At 44.2% G+C, this 14928-nt stretch overlaps 1 protein-coding gene across 1 annotated transcript in view; it reads left to right on the forward strand.

The window, feature by feature from the left end:
- The first annotated feature begins 5234 nt into the window (after positions 1–5234).
- The window catches only part of LOC115323779 (mitochondrial uncoupling protein 2), a 41136-nt gene continuing 31442 nt past the window's right edge, over positions 5235–14928 (forward strand). The window contains exon 1 of the mRNA XM_029984169.4: positions 5235–5332. The gene's annotated coding sequence lies outside the window, so the exon portion shown is untranslated. The remainder of the gene's footprint in view (positions 5333–14928) is intronic.

A 14928-nucleotide genomic window follows, 5' to 3' on the forward strand; every position in this document is an offset into this window, starting at 1 on the left:
AACCGCTAATTCTCACGGAAAGCAACCGGTATGCGGATGGGGTAGGTAATAGGGCTAGTGAGTTGGTATAGATTTTTAATACGTTCTATATACTCCATCATATCATATGTCCTTTAGTTCATTCATTCCTTTTGAAAATGTGTTTATGCTGCAATCTCTTAGTCAAAATATATAGTATTTTCAGCTCATTTCGCATTGAAGCGTAAAATAGTTGTTTCTGCCAATGCGAAATACACCGAGATCCTTCGAGACGAGATCTGGTCGGGCGACCTTCCGTGTTGCGTAGCTGTGTGGACTTGACACTTGGCCAAGTAATCGAGGTTTCTGCGACATGATTGTCGTCGGACTTTTTTGTATGAGACAGATACCCGTTTTTATCTAAATTCAATTACAATTTGAAAAAGAACTTGTAATTTTCGCAAAAAAAAAAAATGTTTCGGACCGTTCTTCAAATAAATAACGTTAAGCTTGCGGACCTTTTTTTTTTTTTTTTTTTTTTTTTTTTTTTTGTCAGGGATCGCATGTTTGAGCGTTCGCTATTTTGTCACTCGTCAAACTCTGCACTGCTGCACTACGTTGTGTGTGTGTGTGTGTGTGTGTGTGTGTGTGCGTGTGTGTGTGTGTGTGCGTGTGTGTGTGTGCGCGCGCGCGTGCGTGCGTGCGTGTTTGTGTGTGTGTGCGCGCGCGCGCGTGCGCTTGCGTGCGTGCGTGTTTGTTTGTTGACGGCAATAAGCAAGTTTTTTTTGTTTTTTTTATGAAAGCAAAGAATTGTTCTCTTATTGCTGTCGATGATTAGGATCAGAAGAACCAAAGAAATTTTGTGGATCTTTTTGTTTCAAATTGATGTACTTACGCTCTTTTCTGAGTTTATTTTCTTAGAATTCGATGGTGTTCTTATGGGGTTTATTTTCTGCTAGAGTCGGTGTTTTGCGGTGATCTAATTTCTGTGTCAAGACAGAAACAAAAAAAAAAAGAACAGACTATAAAAACTTGATCTGAAAAAAGTGATATTTTAACCCCCAGACAACTTGAGCAGGAACCTAATTCATAAAATATCACCCGGTATTGATAAGATAAAGAAACGAAACTAGGGGCGCGGTTCCCGAACAAGAAGCCTCGCGGACACCTCAATGCGATAAAACTTTGGTCGGGACAATCTTTCTTGGCATTGCAGTGGAAGGTACAGGCCCGCGTCCCCTCTCCCATTTTGAGTGTGCGCGGGCTCTCCTCCTCTCCCCGGAAATGGGGAGAGGAGGAGAGCCTGCGTACACTCAAAATGGGAGAGGGGACGCGGGCCTGTACCTTCCACTGCATCGCCAAGAAAAGTTGTCGCGGAGTATAGTTGGTACATATCGATTAAAAGGTTAAAAAGCGCGAACAAAACAAAACAGGAACAAAACAGGACTGAAGAAAGAAATTGCGTTTTTGAGGGGCTATATGCAATGAGAGATAGGAACCCTTATCAGTTCCATGTGTTTAGGCGATCGGGATCGACAGTTTGACAATGTATCGTGTTTCACTAAATCAGTTGGAAGTTGACGCCTGTCCGTGTCGTACGTGCAACTTTTATCGTCTTGTTTTGTTCGTGCCTTTCAACCTTAATGCGAGCTGTGTTCCAGCTCAACATAATATTTAAAAAAAAGCCTTTTGTGGTTTTATTAAAAATGTACTACGTGACTGCAGTAAAATCATGATTGGCTAGACTTCTGACACCGTCGTGAATCGCCTGGCAAATAATACAAATACATTTTTGGGGGTGTAAGGGTACACATTTCTAAAACCCAAGACGGAGTCTACAAAAAGGAGAGCCTCCCTCTTCGGTTTTAGAAATGGTTAACTTTAACCAGCTCGCCTGGCTTATTACTTTATCTTCCGTGTAAGTCGCCGATTTTTTTTAGCTGCAATCCAAAGGCATCATCTGAATGCGGATGACTTTCTGATTCCGAAATGCTATCTTGTTTTCCCAGATTCACTCTTGGTAATTAAAAAAAAAGTGATATTTTCTCGTTGCCGAAACCGAAACATCGTTCTCTCTAGGTTTTCCCGAGTTTTCCTCGCCATCCAAAGCTGACGTCACCGGCGGGCAGCGAGGCGCGCGGCCGGCAATCGGGTACGCCCGCGCCAAACCTTCTCGTGTCAAACAGCGAGAAAACAGGGCGTTTGTACTATCTGAAGTTGGTAATAATCTCTAGTTGCACAAAGTGCGAGCTTGGCCTACCTAAAGCCCCTCGATGTGTTTGCGCTCCTACCTGCTAAACTATAAAAAAAAAGAAAAAAAAGTAAAAAACGAAAGCAGTTGGGATTTTAAGAAAACCGCTTTTGGAACTCGGTACGCTCAAGCCGCGCCTCGCTAGTTTCGCGAAATCGCTAGCAAATCCGTTCTGCTTCTATTAGAAGCTGGCAGTTACGCAGTCTAAGAAATGTCAACGAGTCACGTAATAATTTTTTTTGGAAAAGTTACCCAAGCACCACGGAATATGCTCGGAATGTGTGGACAGGTGTGCCGCACATAAAGGAACGTGTCATTTCTTTTATATGTGCTTTAGAAAAATTACCGTTGAAGACGCTCTCACGTGTAACTACTCGTTTCGCATGCATATGCTCCTCGGTCTTTAAGTAATTTTGCAAAATGTCGACAGACCATTCCAGAAAAGCGCTTCATGTCGGTGACATTTTCAGCGTTTGCGCGTGTGGCGCGTTCTTTGCTTGCCTTTAAAAGCGACGAACATACGCGTTTTGGGCTAGCTGCTACCTGATTCTCGTAGACATTAAAATGTATAGAATGGAATCAACTGCATTCGTGTAAGTCAGATGGCAGTCTACTGTTCATAAAATCGTACTAAAATGAAAATTAAACGAATTCCGTAACCACCAAGCCGAACATCAAGGTGCAATAAAATGCGTATAAGATACACAAACGCACTATTAAACTTAGAAAAAAGAATATTTGCTTAAGAATACAACAGTGCGTAAAATGCAAAAATGCATCATAAAAGTTTTGATTCAAAATAAGTTAACAAAAGTCACCAGAAAATATTTGTACCATATTTTTTTCTTTTTACTGTCCAAGTAGAATGCAGCGCGCTCAAACACTCATTCACAAGTGCACATGGGAAGGGTATAATTGTATATAATTCTTTTTTTTTTAATTAGAATTTGGTTGTGCACAGGTTTCATCAGCTGTAAATTTACACGCCTCCCCTCAACGCCATTGTTATTTTCATAGTTTTAAAAACTTTTCAGCCCCAACATTTCTCAGCAATAGAATAATAAAGACATTTTCACTACCTGTTCTGCTAGAGAATATTGCATACCACCCATTTGAAAAACCATCTATCGTATTTTAACGAAGCTGAACACCTGCCCTATTAAAAACGAAACCGAAACTAGGAAGAAGTAGAAATGTAGACTAGGAGAATGGTAAGCGAAAATCACGTGGCTGTGCGTTCTTTTTTCAGTCAACGTATTTGCAGTTTTTAGAAGTCGCAAAAAGGAATGAGTATCTTATTTTTTTACAGTGGAGCTGTTAAGGGCTAGGTTCCCCAGGATCGTGTCCGGTACCAAACAAATGTCGACACAACACTCTGAACAGCTACCGTCATCTATGAGCGACGGCGGCAACCAGACAACCGGCTGTCGTCCTTGGGGTCGTCCTGGAAGTCATCTTTGAGGTCATCCTAGACGTTGTCCTCGAGGTCGTCCTAGAATTCATCCTTGAGGTCGTCCCACCATAGTAAAGCTTCGCTGGTCTTCTTTCTTCACCAGAGAGGAAAGGCTGAAAGATTTTTTGTCTATTTTTAGTTTTGCGCATGTGCCTTGACGACCCATGGCTGATTATCTTTAATGGTTTTGTTTAAACCATAGAAAATCGGCACGTGACCCCAGAGAAGAAAGTGAGCGCGACTCAAACCGACCAGTTCTTGATCGGCGGTTTTCGGGTGGAAAGAAAAAAAATTTCGAGCCGCAAATTGTGTTCTGGGTAGTGGGGCTCTCATATGTCATGTAACAAATAAAAAGCTTGGCCACCAAAAATTTCCTGTCAGTGTCCCTTTAAGATGATCATCTCACGAATATTAATTGTGCCAAAAGCGAGGCTACCGTCGGCCACATGACCACTTTAGTCCGTGACGTCGCTGCTTGTAAGTTGTAAGGGTTCGAGCAACATCGCTTATTATATTCGAAGCCTTCGAACAGCCTCCTTTTCCTGCACGTATCATACTACACCACACACGGATGCCGCCGACCCATGCAAGTGTGCCAGAGCCCGACGCCGAACCCTTTTTTGACGCATTGACTGAACAGGAGGCCGAGCCGAGCACTGGTGCAGCACACAGCCTGTGTCAGCTCGCTCGATCTTGTTGTGAGGACGTCAAGAGGCTCTGATTACTGCGCGCGCGCAGAAACCAGAGTCACGTGAGAGGAAACGCTTGCGCACGCGCAGTACCAACACCAGCGCCACCGCAGCTTCTTGACGTGAGAAAGTTGAGTTGGTGTATGCTTCGTTTCAGCGTTAAGTCCAGACGCAGCCGATGTGTACGATCTGGTCGGAACAATCAAACGACGCCAAAAGCGCGAGTCACTAGGCCTTCGCTATACACGATGGGTACATTGACGATAGAACACGTACAAAAACAAGACGAACACCTCTGTGTCTGATTGGTCCCGTGAGTATGGAGGTGTCGTTGATTAAAGTCTTCCTATATGCAGTGATGTCTCGTTAATATGGACACCTCCGTTCCCCCAAAAATCGACCATAATGCGAGTTGGCCATAATAACGAGCCAAAAATGCGCGTATTTTTTCTAGTCTGTCCCCGAAAAGGGGGTCTATAAAGCGGGGTATCCATATTAACGGGGTCCATTTAACGAGATTACGACTGAAATATATTTCGGTGCACCGTGCGTAAATCTACAGTCAAAGTTAGGGTTCCCCAGGTCAAATTAGTCGGTTAGAAATCGCTTGGGTCGATTGTTGTTCTGACGTGCGTATATCAGTGCGTTCTGTCACGTGACTCGACCTGGCGGCCAGTAGTTTTGATTGTAGTCCAGTGTATGATTGGGGAATTCGAATGGCAACGCGAGCAAAGAGCAGCGCGTGCCTAGCCAGCAAAACGGGTAGCGAATTTATCAGTTCTCATTTCCGACGACCGTATCTTTCGCATCGATTGGAAAAATAAAAAAGACGCAGCAACGATAAGGTGTTGGCCAGCGTCCTTACACGATCCGCCGCCTTTCGAACTGACCGCGTGTTTGCCACTGCACCGGCCCACGTGGCGTTGGGACTGCTCACCTTGAAGCGCAAGGCGACTTCGACCAGGAACAACCTCGAGCAAGGTACTCTCTCGCTTGCGTCATCCCTTCGTCGTCGCTACTGCTGCAGTCCAAGTAGTCGCACCTAGATAGATGCTGTAACGGCCAGGTAGTCTACATATCTATAGTCGGCGACAGGCTCTAAGCTGAGTGAAAGCTCTTCCTCCAGCACGCGCTTGTTGCCTTTCAAAGGGCTTCGGCTACGCGTGCTACGAAGTGTTGTTACCAAAGCCAGAAAGCTCGGGATCGGGGTGGAGCGAGGACTGAATACTCGGCATGTCACCTTTTCATAAGAGCGTAATGAGGGCGCGTTCATTGCTCTGTTTGTGTGTTATGCACGCGCACTTTCTGACTCTGATTTAGCACTTATGGACAGTGTTTTTTTGTAAACAGTGAGAACGTCTATATTATGCGTAGCTTGCCAGCGTCGCTATTGCTGGGTACTGACGGTTATTTCTACTTAGTGGTTTCTTGGAAGTGTCACTTCTACGGTGCGAAACTAACACGGCGAACCGAACGCTCGAGGCGCATGAAATACTGGCATGGCCGCTAATGACGTCACATGCAAGCTATGTATACCGGTTCGATCAGGAATTAATTTATAAAGCGCAGCTCTTAGGCGCTCGTTCCCGTGTCTTGCGGCGTCGGCGTCGCCGTCGCCCTCGGCTTAACCCAGGGGGGTAAAGGTGGGTGAGGAGGAGTGGCAAATCCCGTGCGCCGACATCCTGGGTCCCGAGTGAACGATCGCGAAAGAGAGCGACAGAACACGAGAGAAAGAAAGCAACGTTGCCATGGTAACGCGAAGAGTGAAAACTCTCAGCAATATAAACAGTGATAATTTAACATTGTAAACTAAATTCTGAGCTATTCTAACGCTTATAAAAAGCAATGAACTCATTACGCTGCATTAACTTCCCTTCTGTCGAAATCTCGGAAATCTGGTGGTTGCGCAGTTTCGTATTCCTCAACCGCGCCCAGCCGCGCCCCACCAGCGAAGCCGGGTATATGGTTTAGTTTAGCGTTAACGCGAGGCCGTACATCTGCGCGCTATGCAAAAAGAAAGCTTCGAAAGGAACGCGAATATCTTTCCACGGGTAAGTTCGTGGATTGTTGAAGTTCACGAAACTGCTCTGATGATGTAACCGTGTTTGGGACCCCGAGGGTCTGCCTGCATGCTCCGCCGCTTGCGGCAGCCAGAATGTATGGGAAAATGGCCGACCTTTTCCTCTAGAGTTAGTATGTATGATCTCTATGGCTTAACCGGAGGAGGAGGGGGGGGGTGGAGGAGGAGGAGGAGGGGAGAGCACGGAAGAGGAGGAGTGTGCAGAAAGAAGGTCATGTGATCACGCGACCTTACGTAATCACGTGGAGTCTACATTTGTACACACACACACACACAAACACACACAACACACACACACATATATATATATATACATATATATACACAACACGGGCACTTCACACCATCGTACGTGGTCTCCGAGGAGGATATAAACGAACATATGCAGATGAATTATTAAAATACGACGACCAACCAATCCATAGATCAGGGCCCCTGATCTAGGGATTGGTTGGTCGTCGTATTTTAATAATCATTATTTATTTATTATAATTATTTAATAATCAAAAATGATTATTAAATAATCATTTTTATTGTTTGATTACATATATTAGAAAGCAATCACAACATTAATAGGAAAACTTATAAAAGTATTAAAATGACTTTGCAAACGTTGCTATTTTCCCCTTCTGTTTCTAATGGCGCCCCTTACAAAAATGGCATATCTGGACTTACATAAAAAAATATGATTCTATAAAAAGAGCATATCTGGCCATATCAAGCACATTAGTTTATATAAGGCATATCTATCCAGATATGCCCAATTTGTTATATATCCATATCCGGGTCTGCCAAATAGGGGTATATCTGCCTGCCATATCGAGCCAGATATGTCCCAATGAAATAAGGCAACCTTTATACATATATTGTTGTCTTCTACAAATAACTACCAAAAGTGACTTCTTATCTGTATAAGAAAAATACCAATTGGATATTGAGTATGTACCAACGTTTATTAATATTTTTACATAACCTGCGCTTTACGCCACTCCTGATATCGCTCAACTTAATTCCCAGGGAAAGCAGGATTATCGACATTCGCTTAACGGATGTCGATGAAACGTTAATGTCGACGAAACGTGTGCCCATGAAGCGTGTATCCACGAAAAGGTGACCGTGGAACGTGTTATCACGAAACGTAGGGTGAATAAAAAAATCTGTATTCTACCTGCAGTTGTGACATGATTTTAGAATTTCGGAGAAAATATTCTCCCGGCAGCCAGGAGGTAGGCACAGCCTAATTCTAGAGGTAATCTGGAAGAGCACCTCTAGGAAAACGATCAATTGTCGCGAAGTAGGTTGCAGCGCACTTACGTTGACGAGACGGGACTTGAAAGATGTAATCCGAGATACATGTCGACACGGACACGGCAGAACCACCACTCAAGCACCAAAACGAGAAGGAAGATGTCCGTGAAGATTCAACACGGTGTTGCACAAGCTGTAATTTGTAGAACCGAACACTAAACGCATCACAAAAAAATTCTCGGGCTTCTTCGAAGAAATCGCTCGTTGCCAATATACGGGTAGGACTTTTCGAGTTTACTGCAGAAGCAGGAATCCGCAGGAGCCACGCAGGGCGCAACACACGCAAACTAGGTCCGGCAGAACGCATTCCGAGATGGCCAACGGCTACGGGCAAATGCATCATCCGTCACACCACGCGACCAGGCTTCTGACATTTCCCGCGCACAGAGAGCAAAGTCTACGGCTGGTTGGTTCGTAAAGCGCGCACATTCTACCACGCTTTCAGCTTAGGGAGAGAGAGAAAAGGAGAAGGAAAGGCCAAAACGGAAGTGCCCACACAAAAGGCTTATCTTCTGGGACATCAATGACCACAACGAGCGGATTTGTCACTTGTACCCAAGGTTGATAGTGCAGTGAATGCTATGTGTGCCCTTGGGCTCCAAGCAGGTGACGAGCTTCTAGACGGTAGGCACGTGACCCTAACCGAAGACACGATTGGCCCAAAACACGCATAGCGTCTAGCTTGCTGTCAATACCGAGGGAACAGCACAGCTCTATGAAGTCTAGCATTTGAATTTCCAAAGAAGCTGTCCAGCTCGATAGTGACCCAAATCGATTTGAGTTTGAAGATACTATGTTTTACGCCGTATAACACACGTTATAATTTTAAATTAAAAAATAAGCGCGACTATTTTTTGCGCACGATGTGCACAAATAAATAGATAAAAAGAGGCCGCATCTCCACGTGGTGAATGGTGTTGATTGGGGCGAAGCTCTGATGGTGCTGATGATACTGATTTTATTGTTCATAGGTAGTGCTGATGGTGATGATTTTTTTTTTATAGCTCATAGGTAGAGCTGAGTTCCGGGTTGCGTTTCGACTTCATTATTACTGCTTTATGGTCGGTGAAATGCAGAGCCAGTGGTACTTCTAGCGGATCAGCTTGGATCCGTTAGAAGCCGTGGAAACGCATCTCGACCGCTTAAGTCAACGGTCGATGTCAGAAAGAGAATGTGTGGTATGGATCGTGGTTATATACGCAGTTGAGCATTTGACCGCAGCGCCCTCTCGTCTATAAACGTTGAGTCAATCCATGCAAACGTTAACGCGATTATATACGCATTTGACCGCAGCGCCCTCTCCTGTATAGACGTTGAGCTGCTACACGCAACGTTGGAGTGGAGCGTTGTGGTTAAGACGTCTGCCTCGTAAGCAAGCGATCCTGCGTTCAAACCCCCGTGCGGGCGTACGATTCTTCTTTTTTTTTAATTTTTTTTTAAGTGGGCCGATCCCGGAGGCAGTGCAATTGATGTGAGCACGGACGCCGGAAGGATGGACAAGGCTAGACCCTAAGGAGCTTCGCCCCTAATAAATATATATTGTTTTTCACTAATAAATTTAAAATTATGTGTACACTGTTAGGTTCGCGTTTTTAAATTTCAAATTTGTTTACGAAAGAGTTACACATAAAAGACACCACGAACAGCACATCTTCCGACTTTCAACACACGATGAATCGCAGACGCTCGAAAACGGAAGGTTGCGATGCTGCGCGAACGGTTTTTGAAAGATGCTGCGTAGGGTACTCCGGTCGCAATGGCTTCGCAGCCGTTCGAAGGGAAAAGGATTCGCGACGACAAAGTAGCGTCTTGCATCTTCAGTAAGCTAACGGTTCGTCCTTCCCCGCTAAATTTAGCGGGGATACATGAACAAAATTAGTTTCACTGCTAGGTTTAGCGGGAAAATTGACGTCATGTCACATAAGTACCAATTCAATTTCTCGCTAAATTTAGCGGGGCGGTTACACCAACGGCGACGCCGACACCGCTTAACTCGGAAACGCGCGCCTAAGAGCTGCGATCTAAAATCCATTATTTGATTAACTCGCGTTCTGATCTTATGCCCTCCGTCATATTGTCACACGTCAAACATACAACCAAATTTCATTTGTCTTTCAATCTTCAAAATGCGCAATTGATTAATTGGTCCAAATATCTGCAATAACTGAACTTTAAGGATGTTAACAATAGTTAACCAATTACATGAGAATCATGCAATATAGATCAATTAACTAGAGTCTTGGCGATTACATATGACGTATTGCTTGCAAGACCCAAATGGCCCCATATATCATTATCAGTGGATATAATCTTACCCATATATGTCGTATATGGTAGTATTTAACTTTTATACAGCGATATAGGATGTATTTGCACACGTATATGACGATCTATGGCCGTATTTACGCACACATATGGGCACATATGGCAGTATTTGCCCACTTATATGGGGATATCTGGCCGTATTTGCTTTTATATGCGGTATATTGCGGTATATTGTCATATTTGACTCCTTATATTATCACATATGGCCATATATAAAATATATCAGTGCCATATCTGACATTTTCGTACGGCCCCTTGTTTCGTGCAAGATTCTCACCAAGGAACACGCCAAACCGAATCTTCGACAGAAGGATATGGTTTACCAAATTTGGTAGATTAAAATGATAAATAGAGTGTAAAATTCGGTGATTATAATTCAATAATAGACCGTGCAAAAGACCCGTTTTCAGACCGGCGAATATACACTGTCGTTTTGATAATTTAAGTAATCGCGGAGGAGTAACTGTTACTATTTCAAAAACCAACCAATTACTATTCTTATCGAAAAATGAAGTAATCTAATTGAACGATATTTAAACGTGAGTAATTGTAACCGATTACTTTTTTTTCGTGTAGCGTGAACGAGACTGGTTTAGCTTTCAAGTCTGTATTCCTACGTATTCCACTACCCTCTCAGTTTGATTATGTTGGTATAGTCTCGATCTGTCATGCCGTTGCTCGCGACTCTTACCGATGCGCCAGGAAGAGCAATTACTTCCTCCGTTATGTCAGGGAAGGAAGACATTTAACTTTAGCCATACCGTTCGACAAAGAAAGTGATCGGATTGACATTATTTTAAACTTCCAGTTAGCGGGGTGCTACATTCACGGGTCGCAACAGAGCCCATATAGAATCCTGGTCACGATATTGTCAAACATTCTCAACGTGTATGTATCCAGAGTTACTCGATCGAGTTGAATTATTGGTTCTCTGGATATAAAGAGGACGATATCAAAGCAGTTTTGTTAGGAACTCGAAGCCATGTCAACTGAGGGTAACAACTCCATTTATAATCAACTTTACATTACAAACGATTTCATTTACATTAATTGAAACTTGGCGGTCGATTTTCAGGATAGGAGGACTGGCGTGTCACGAAACTAACCGGGCATCTCGCCGTACAAAACGTCGATTAATCGATACTGCTTTTTTACGTTAGGAGAGGGTATTGGGAATGGGAAATCTAAAGATGGCATATAACCTCGTCCTTTTCGTTCGGCGCTATTGTTAGGGACGTCGGTTTCTTTCCTTCCCTGGCGAGCCGCTGTCCGAACTCCAAGACTACCGACGTTATGGATCTCGAATTCGATGACACGTTTCGGACTAAGGGGTCATCATTTCAACAAAGACAAAAACGTGGCACGTGGCTTCATTATGCATTTTAAGCGTGTGCGATGCTACGCTCTTGCTGTCATTACAAGATATCGACCGTCAGCATTGACGCGTATCTATTCCCGGGTTGTTGACCACAAGAAATCATTCTGAATTGTTTCGATCCCACGAAGTCTGTCGAGACGTACAATTCCGTTTAATGTGTCAGCAAATTCTTGTTTTGTTTTGTTTTTTGGTGTTTTCTTTTTTTTCTTTGGTCATATTTGGAGTTTCGAGCGTTTGTAGAAACTTCGATCGGCGGTACTAGCCAATCCGTTTTGCTCTGCATTAATCTTTTTACGCCCATTAGCATTAAGTCAAGCTGCAAATATGTTTGTGCTTTAGCAACGTAAGCCTTAGACCCAGAAGTTATGTCGATTTTTTCCCCTTTTTTTAGTGTTTACGCCAACACGAGCATTCTTTATGGTCGAGCAAATCTAGCATGCATTATTAAGACGAAACTTGTAATAGGATAAATAAATGAAAATATTTTATCTGTGTTTCATTTTGCTAACGGGGAAAATCTTTTGGCTAGTCGGACGAGCACAGGAATATTCCTGATTGTTCGATTAAGGCAGTACGGTATTAGTGACTATAGTTGATTTTTGATGATTCTTAGATGGCTGAATATCCGGCTTTTATCTTTTGTTTTTGCGCTCATAAGACAAAAATTTTACAGCAACCATTGTGGGCATCTTGGAGCGAAGTATGTCGGTTATGGAAGTTGTTAATTGTCAAACGATTTGGAAGGAGTATTTAAAATGTACAGTTTCCCCGGAGGCGGAAGTAGAATGTCGGCATTGCAAGAACACGGTGACGCACGTGAGTCCGAACTAAAAATAGTAATGCACCGGAGGCCTTCTTCGGAAACAATTCCCCGATTTCGTGCTTCGCTGAATGGACTTTCAGCACGGCGCCGACGGTTCATACATTTCACATACCAAACTTGTATTTCTTGTGTTATGCTTTCTCCCAATTATAATAACCTTCGCCCCCGGTCATTCCTTAACCTAAGCACACGAGAATAAAAACGGGAAAAAAAAAACGCGCAAGATCGAGCAAACCTAGTCCGAAAAGCAAAACGGGAAAACCGAGAGCGCGAGCCGCCAAGGTGATGGCCGGCTACCATGGCAACAGCCGGCGTCGTCTGATGACGTCACGGCCGCTGCCTTTCTTGCGCGCTCTCTGATTGGTTGGCCGGCGCCGGGTATAAATATAGCTTGCCGGCATCTCCGACAGGACACGACAGCTGTGTGTCGAGGGCGTCTTGTACTCCGGAACAAGGTGCGCTATTTTCCATGTACCCCTTTCCTTTCTGCGTCTTTGAAACATACTCCGAATTCGTCGCTGTTGCCGGGAGATTCCTACTAATTTCGAAGGGGTTCCTTCTGCCGTCTTGTCGGTCGCAATGGAGTAGTAGAGTGTTGCTAGGACGACGACATTTCCGCACGCCGGTTCAGGGTACAGTATTGTGAGGGTTCTTGCGCTTTGGGTCGGCGGTATTATGTTCAGAATTGCGCGTTTTCTTTCTCGGACGTTCGGTCGGTTTGTAATCGAACCGGCGATTCTTCTTGAATAAATTAGGTTTTATCGATTTTTTTTTGTCTGCTGGCTAGATCGCAACGGAATGGCTCGCTCCGTGTCGGATGTATTCTAGAATTGTGATACGTGCTTTGTATTCGAACGACAGTCTCAAGTTCTTTCCTGTTGCCGGTGTCATGTACGGCACGCGCGCGCTTCGGTTTACACAGCTCTGGTAGCAACAAGCGAGCTGAGCTTTTTTCTTATTTTTTTTTATGTTTGAAATTTTTAATTTGGGGGTTTTGCGTGCCAAACCAATGACGCGCATCTGGCACACCCCAGCAGGGGACTGACGAGTCATTTGGACCATCTAGGGATCTTTTGACGTGGAATCGAAAGCTCGGCTACAGGGCACCTTCTCCTCAATAAGCCCCCGTCAGATTGCGGGCACCTCGGCCGGGATTCGAACCCGCCACCTGGAAGTCCGTAGATCGGCTCTTTGTCTCGGAGAATGTACGAAAAATAACGTTGACCCATTTAAATTTGATATTTTGGCACGAGTCGTGTTTTAACGTGTTTCAGTCGGTCTCCCGGAGGTTTAAGGCATTTAATCTGGAGTAAATCGCGTCCTTGAATTTTTTTAATGCTCGAAAGGGAAGCTTGCAACGACTGTACTCGCGAATCTAGAAATTGCCATGTTTATATTTTAGTTACGAACGTCTCTTCGCCTACGAACCGGTTGGTATCTTAATATGCGGTATATATTGGTTACTATCACACTTCTGCCTTTTTTTGACTATAACGGAAGGCCATGGAAAAACCTGTGCAGCTATTATTGGGGGGGGAGGGGGGGGGGGCTGAAGCACTCTCGCCGCCCCACCCCCCCTCCCCTCCTTTCTTCCGAAATATATAACCGGCCTCATCACAATGAAAAGTGTGGTGGGGGACGTAGGTTCAAGCGTGTACAATTTCTTTATTTTTTTTTTGTGCCCATAAACAATTCTCTGTAATATGGCATGCATGGGAAGAGGGGGGGGGGGGGGGGCGGGGCCATGTATATTAATGTTTGCACTTTGAAGTTATCACAAAAGTGTGCATAAGCCGTCACACCTTACATACACAAGGCTCCACACAACCTAAAAAGGGTGGCATCGCAGTTCGATGTGCCGGTGGTGTTCTCGGCCCCATGAAATCTGTCTGGTATCTGCCACGAAATCAGCAACAGAAAAGAGGAGGGTGACATGTGCAAAAAGAAACACTCGAATTGTTTCGTAGATTGTGCCTTTTCGGTCGTGTATGAGATTCCCATGACTTGCGGTAAGGTGTACGTAGGTCAAACGGGCGGGCGTGTCAGTGACAGGGCACCAGAGCACGGGCTGTCAGAAAGGAATTCCCCCTCGGGAAATTGGGCTATCCATTATGATAAATGCCCTTCTGCCCCTGAAATAAAAATAAAAAAAAAAGATTAATAAAAATTCTGGAAAAGTTAGGAAACAAGATTTCGAGAGAATGGTACGAGCCATTCAACATCACAAGGCAAGGGAGTGACAGACTCAAACGAGACCCACTGTTTATTCAACAGATAAATAATTGGAATTTCTGCTTGAGAAGCCCTATTGGGTGTATAAATAGCTCGTGTTGTTTCAATAAACAGTTAGTTGAAACGGTAGCGCTTGTGTTGTGTCTTTTCCTAGTATGTCCTTGTATTGTGTCTCTTTTGTCAAAAGGAACGATGTACCTACTAGGTCAGTTCTCACTGTTGATGCGATTTGCCTCTCTGGCTCTGTTCAAAAGTGGTCTTCCGGAATCTTAGTTTATCTATCGGTATTTACTGGAAAGCCACAAGATAAATAGATAAAGGCTGGCGGACAATAACTCGAAATAGGAATAAAAGTAAGGGATCCATTGTCACTACCCTGATCTCGTGTTTTCACAGCGTCGACAGCTCAGCAGCTGGCTTTTTTATTCAGC

The sequence above is a fragment of the Ixodes scapularis genome, unplaced genomic scaffold (genome assembly GCF_016920785.2).
Source record: "Ixodes scapularis isolate PalLabHiFi unplaced genomic scaffold, ASM1692078v2 PGA_scaffold4__175_contigs__length_147842914, whole genome shotgun sequence".
Taxonomy (NCBI): domain Eukaryota; kingdom Metazoa; phylum Arthropoda; class Arachnida; order Ixodida; family Ixodidae; genus Ixodes; species Ixodes scapularis.